Source organism: Lathyrus oleraceus, chromosome 6 (assembly GCF_024323335.1).
Source record: "Lathyrus oleraceus cultivar Zhongwan6 chromosome 6, CAAS_Psat_ZW6_1.0, whole genome shotgun sequence".
NCBI lineage: Eukaryota > Viridiplantae > Streptophyta > Magnoliopsida > Fabales > Fabaceae > Lathyrus > Lathyrus oleraceus.
Genome location: NC_066584.1, coordinates 404,174,260 through 404,181,912, shown reverse-complemented (window position 1 = coordinate 404,181,912; position 7,653 = coordinate 404,174,260).

The window sequence follows — 7,653 nt, the reverse complement described above, 5'->3', positions numbered from 1 at the left end:
AACAGTCAAACAAGGCTCAATCCAATGAGGATATAACTCAAGAGGAGTGGTTCCATCCAGATAATGAATTCAGGAAAAACTGAAATAATAATCGCCCATGAGGTAATAACTCAGTGGGGGAAGGAGAAAAAATAAACATTTTCTACTTTAAGGGGGTGACACTCTACAAGAGGGAGGACAAACACACCAAATCTGCATTGGGAAATAATATCACCAAAGCAGGGGATCAGAAGAAAAGTCAATGTGATAAAAATGCACATTGAAATATTTGATCTTGTGTTTTATGCATGTATATGCATGAATATGTACATGATTATGCTAACAAACGAGCATAAAGGATATAAATGACAGAGATTTGAATCATCACAACTATAAACTCAGCTAATCTCAACAAGATGGAAACACCAAACGGAGAACCTGATAGGGATAAAAATGAATCACAGAGGATATAAATCCTAATTCAAAATAATATTCCAATCAACTATGGGTGGGAAAAGGCATGGAAGACATGCGTCCAGCCTAAAGTATTGTGGACTAAGAGGGGTCTGCTGAGGATTCCTATCAGAGAAACAAGTCATCACTGCGGGGAATTTTAAGTCAACACTATATCAAATTGGAGACAACCCTGTAGGCGACACCAACAATACTTCTCAGAACCAAATACTGCTTGAAGGAAGAATTCTTCTATCATAAAATGGAATTCCGCTGGGGTCTCAACTCACAATAAGAGGTAAAACTCTGAGTGGGGAGAACCAGACGATCTATTGGGGATTCCATCCAAAAACATCTTTGTGGGGCTTCACGGGGATACAACCACTTTCCATGATAAATCAAAGACCATAGGAGGATACAAAGATCAGCAAAAACTTCCTCAAAAGGAAAATAATAGTCATTAGACTCTTCTCGAAGATTGAGAAAAAACCAATTCCAAGGTACCAATATATCAACCGGATTTGTACACTCGCACAGGGGAGAAAATGTCACGGCTATGCAACAACCAAATAAAGGTTTTATGGTTCTGGAGACTATAAGACCCCAATTTTGACCCTAAGATCCCTCATGTTATCTTATCATATGCATTAGCATTGAGATCACAACTTGGCATCCTCCTTACCCCTCATTCATTGGATTTGCATTGGAAGAGATCTCCAAGCACATTTGATTGTATCATACTTCATTTTTCTTTATTTACTAACCCAAAATACCAAAGATATGTCATCTGTATAGTTTAACTCTTTTGTAGGTAGTGTGTATGCTTACCTATGATCTATCAAGCTCATATCTAGGGTTTAAGACCCTCATTGCAATGAGCTCAATCAATAATTGGTCTATATTGGCTCTAATTATCATATATGGATCCCCATGGTCTTCACATGTTATTTTGATCAAGAAATCATCAAGAGTTTAGAGTTGGTTTGCCTTGGAAACCCTAATTCCTTTGGGTATCTTATGTGACTTCTTCAACAAGTTTCTTTAGCAATTGATAAAATTTTCAAGGGATATTCCAAATTTCATCATCTTATAAATATATGATCCTCCACGAGTCCCAAAAGTCAATAGAATGTCAAGCTAGCAAGATGGTTCATGGTGGTTGATCAGAGGAAATGAACTGGTTAAAATTGGGGTTCCCTAGACCCTATCTCCTACAAGTTTTGTTATATGAAAATGATTAAAAGAGAAAAGTTACTCTAAATGACATTCCAAACAACTTTCATATTTAGGTCAAGAGCTTGTTTTTCTTGGAAAGTCATTTTTTATGGTGAAAGATTATAGGTCATTTTGTCTAAACCCTAATTTGGAGGTCAACTTCTCAAGACCATAACTTTCTCAATTTTTTTTAGATTAAAGCTATTCAAATTTCATGATCAAATTAAATATGTGTACTTATACTTTTATGTTTGGAGGAAGTTCAATTTCAACTTGAAAATGCATGTGCCAAGTGAAAATGTTATAGGTCATTTTGGGCCAATACCTTTGAACAAGTGATTTTCCCCAACTTCTAAAATGCATAACTCCTTCATTCTAAATCCAAATGGGGAAAAATTTATGACCATCTTGAAGAGGTTTGAAAGAGCTACAACTTTGATGAAGGAACATTTCTCATTTGAAATCCATAAAAAAAGTTATTCAAGATGGAAGAAGTGAACATATGGTTTGGTACTTAGAACTTTTTTAATATGTTTGATTTCCCAAACCTCCACCTCAAAATTCATCATGATCCAAGCTTCAAATGAAAACGTGTCCAACATGAAAGTTGGTCCCCTTAATCTCACCTTTCTAAAAAGTTCAAAATCATCTCATTTGGACAAAGTATGATGTACTTGCACATGGGTGAAAGTTCAAGCACCATTTGGATATTTTCAAAGTCCAATTTCCATTCACACTTGCATGAGCTTCCAAGTTGATTTTAGTACATTGCACATTGGTTTATGGATCATATGGCATCATTTCATGGGCCTCATGCACGCCCATGCAACCATGCAAAGAAGTTTTTCAAAATTTTTCCGAAATTGGAAGTTGCAAATATCATTCTCTATGGCTATAAATAGAACCTCTCTTGCTCAGAATTGAGGACCTCATGCCCAAGCTTTGATTCAGAAACCCCAAACCCTCACCATTGAAGGATAAGCTTGAAAATTTTCTTTGAAAATCGAGTTTCAAATCTCCAGCTATTTTGAGATTGAAACTCAAAGAGTCCATCTCTTTCTTTGATCTATTTCTCTTCCATCAAGCATCTGAAGCAAGGCCAAGCATAATTGGAAGCAAGATCGTGCCCCTCTCAAGCTCTATTGGAGGTGAATTTTCGTATTTTTCATCTCTTCGATTCTCACTCAATTATCCACTATACTTGTTGATATTTGGTTGTCTGAAGTCCTACCAATGTAGGCAAGAATATTGAGTTGATTTGAGGTCAAATCGAAGCAACTCGACTCATGATCCTCAAAATTCAACTCCCTGTATCTTCTTATATACTTGGAGTTAGACAAAATTTAGGCCGGATTCGAGCTCCTGAGCATTTTTCCTTCAAAATAGTGTACTCATTTTCCATTTTTCTTTGAGTTGAACTTGGACCAGTCCGGTGGTCCTCACCGGAGAAGATGACCGGAGTCATGGCTCTGGTGGTGTGATGGCTTGCTTAGAACCCTTTGATATGAGTCCTATGTTCTAATCTCAACCATTCAAAGTGATTACCATGCGTGTGGGACATTTGACCAGGGAACATGTGGAAAGCGTGCTCTGATCCATCCGATATGCCACCTCAATTAATGACGGAGATCAGATGGTCCACGTATTTTGGAATTTCTGAATTTTCATTTTAATTTCTTTATTTTCATTAATTCATATTAATTTCATTATTGATCCAAAAAATATGGGACTTTCACCAAAAAAATTCAAATACTTTCCTATTTCATTTTCTGAATTAAAATTATTTTTTGGATCAATATTGATATTTTTCATGATTTAATTGTTTTTGTGCATATTTTAAATTGTTTAAAAATACTTATAACTTTTCAAAAATAGTGAAATTTTTTCTCCAAGGTCCTTTGACCTTGTTTGACCTATGATAAATCTCTTGACCATTTATTTAGTGTTTTGAGGAGGTTTTAGGTTTTTGATAAAACATGATTTAATTTAATGCATTTTTAATTGATTTTTAATTTGTTTAATTGAAATAAATTGTGTTGAGCCATTTTTACTGACTTGTGGAGTTTGACTATTGTGTTTGGACCTTGGTCAAGGTTGATTTGACTTTTGTTGGATTAAAATCATTGGAGTTTGGGGATTGATGAAATGCACATTTCATCTTCCAAAATGAATGAATGATTTTAATTTGATGAAATTCCTCCCATGACCAATTTGTGTTTGTCTCATCTCCCTTCCCTCTTCATCTTCAATCCCTTTCTATCCCATTCCCCTCCTTGGCCAATAACATCTCAATATCCTAAGGCTAATTGGTTCATAAACCAATAAAAGTATGGATGAGATTAAGTCCACCCTTTGATCATTTTCTTTTTGTGTGTGGTATGTTTTAGGAGTATGGTTCATTATACTATATCTCTAACATGCATTAATACCAACATTTTTATTGCCCGGCCTCAGATAGTTGTGACTTCTACATAAGACCAATTACGATTGCTTAACATAGCGCTAAATTTTGACACAAAAGGCATAACATTCTAGTAAGTGAGATTGTAAGTCTCCCCCCTTCCATGGTATTGTGTGGAAACTTGGTCTTTTTTCCTTTCTTTGGAAGATGTCTTGGTTCAAGGATCCATGCTTGTGAATAGAGGGTTGATTGTTCTCCAAATAATGACTTAAACAATTGAAAAGCAAAACTCCACTTACTCCTAATCAACTAACATTTGACTAACTTTTAATTCCAACTTATTTACTTTTATGCACTTTTAATTCAAGCCATTTATCATTTGTCATTATACATATCATTCAACTTATTTATTTTAATGTCATTTTCACTTTGCTAACTTGAGCCATATATTGTGATTATATTGTGATTATGTATATTTGTTTTTGTATTTTGTTTGTGTTTATGGTCTTAGGACCTTAAAGTACATAATAAACAACAAAAAACCCTAAAAAATATTTGTGTGGACTGTTGCATTTGATCTGAGACTTGGACTTAGAATTAGGCAACATTCCCTATGCAAAAGGACTTGGCCAATGCCAACATTTCTGAAACCAAGTCATTAAGAAGTGATCTTTCATATGATACAAGTATTGAGATCCACAAAAGTTCATCTGCTACATGGTCTTGATGCAAATGTTACTTTGAACCTGTGTCTAATGCCTTATTCTGGAGCCATCCAAGGAGTATGTCATCTGATACATGGGGAAGATTATGAAGAAGATTATGAAGTTGCTAGCTTGGATGTGGCTATCTTTATTTGATGCCTTGCTCTTCATCTTGCTATTTGTGTATTGATATTGCTTGATCCTAAAGTCCAAGGGAAAATGGGTTTCTATATGACATTCTTGTCTATTGGATTACATCTCATTGGTCAGATATTTTGAACTCTTAAATTTTAAATTTTTGCCTAGGATTAGTCTCTTCATCTCCTCCCACTTCTTAAATTTCAAATCTCTCCCTCTTTTCAAAATCTTCTTTGCTTGTATTTTTTTGAACTTTGACTTTATTGCAAATCAGAAACTTTGGCCTTATGCCATTGCATTTTTCAAACTCTTTCTCTTAATCAAACTTGTAAGTGAACCTAACTATATTGACTTAAAATTTCCAAAGAGAAAAAGAACTAAAACTCATTCAAACTCTTTTCCGCCTTTTGTGCCCCTTTTAAAATTAAACTTTTATTAAAAGCAATTCACTCACTTTGAAATTGATACCACGAACTACAAGGTTTTGATCCCTCATTTTATGTTGGTACGTATGCACAAGTCTGAAGGTCTTGTCAAACACAAAAAATATAATTAATGAATTCTTCTGTCATCCCCACACTCTATTTATTGCAAACATCTTTTATACCAAAACACATACACAGATAAAAAGGACTCTCTAGGAGTACCTAGAACACTTTGGGTGCTAACACCTTCCCTCGGTGTAACCAACCCCCTTACTTGTAATCTCTGTCATTTTATTAGTTTTGATTTTAAAACTTCTTATCTTTGGTTTTTGTTCTTACTTTTCCCTTTTCCCTTGGAAACAATAAAAGCACGGTGGCGACTCTGGTTTTGTTGACGTTAAGTTTATCCATAGCTTAATGGTCATGAATTTACCGCTACAGAAATTAAGTGGTGACTCTGCTGGGGAGTAGTCCTCAGTGGGTTTAGCCTACTTTTATGTGTATATATTTGCATATTTGAGGTTTGTATATTTGTTTGTGTGATATAATCTGCTTGTTGTGCTTGGTGATCTCTGAGTGGTGAGATAATTTCTAACCTGAACTTGAGTGCAATTAGGATAGGAGGATGGTATAGTCATGTTCGACTTGTGTGGAGTAGTCCTTAATAAGTTGGCTTGAGACCCATCTACTCATTGGACACCCTTTTGGAGATATTGATGTCAAACAAGTTATTTGTTGTTAGGCATTACCTTCTCTGATTTGGGGTCTGAGAAGCTGAGAACCATAGAACATTTAACCTAACTTGGCCTATTTAGGACGTAGTGCAGAGACTGTTCAAGTGTAGACTTGATAACAGTTGTTACGCGATACTACACTCAGACGAGTTTTTCTTGAGAATATTATGGGTTGATAAGTCAATCATCCTAACCTATAATATTTGATAGGTGGAATTAAGACTCTAGGAACTTGTTAGAACATGATCTACAGGGTTTATCCTTAGTACACTCCCTTGGCATGGTTCTTAACTTGACTTCATGCTCGTGACTCACAATAAACCCTTGATTCTTGGTTGATCCAATAAAGTCTTGTCAATATTAATGGAACTTGGATGTTGATAAGGTGAAAACTATAATCCACCAAAATGGATGATTGATCTTGACAATGACTTGATTCACCCCTTGACCTTTGTTTGCCTTGTGTGTGATTCCTTATTTATGATTGTTGCATTCATGCGCATGATGACATTCATCACACAAAAATTGACTTTAAGGAACTGAGGTTTTATTTGTAAATATTTTCAGACTATGGATTATGGACGAAGGAACACTAAGAAGTACAATTTCAGATGTCCCGATTTGAAAGAGGTAAGGAAGTTGTCCTCTTTTGTATTAGATCCCTTGGACTTCAAACAACGTCATGGGAATCTTCTATCTGTATTATCTGCTAATGTGGTAGAAGGGCTCTTGAGTGTGTTGGTTTAGTTTTACGATCATCCCTACTGTTGCTTCACTTTTCTCGATTATCAGCTTATGCCTACGTTAGAGGAGTATGACCATCTCTTGGGAATACCTGTTTCTAACAAGGTGCCTTTTAGTGGATTTGAGGAGATTCCCATATCTCATCTTATAACTGAAGCTCTTCATCTGATGAAGTCTGAGATTGAGGCTCATTGGGTGAAGAAAGGAGGAATGTGTAAGACCCCAATTTTGACCCTAAGATCCCTCATGGCATCATAACATTGCATTTGCATAGCCTCAAGGATCATGAGCATCTTGGTTCCCTTTGCCTTTGGGTGGGACTCCTTGTGATTGGTTTGAGATCACCAAGCATGCTTGAATTATACATCATTGTTTCTCTTACTTTTGTTTACTAAAAAAAAAAGGAAAAAAAAAATAAATAAATAAATAAATAAAATATAACAAAAAAAAATTTTGGACTTGGGCCTCTCTCATTTGAGCCCACAGGTCCACAAAAACCAGGTTATAAATTCAGAGTTTCAGTGAAACAAAAGGAGATTCTATTCCTATTACCCTGGCAGGAAAAAGAAAGTGAGATAAGAGCTAACAGAGTTCAGAGCAACCTCCAGAGGCTGAAGGGAACTCATCGGCAAAGAACCAATTCCCTCTCATATAAACCCTCAGATTGCTCTACAAACCTCACGGGTGCAACTCAATTTCAATCGATCCTCCCCAATCAGGTATGCCCTATTTCCACTACTTTATACTTTCAACCTGAATTTTTTTGATACCCTTTTAATGTATGTGTTTGACAAGAGGTTTAAGCCTCCTGCCCTTGGTTGCTTTTTGTGAGCTTTTTTTGTGAATTTTAATGGCATGAT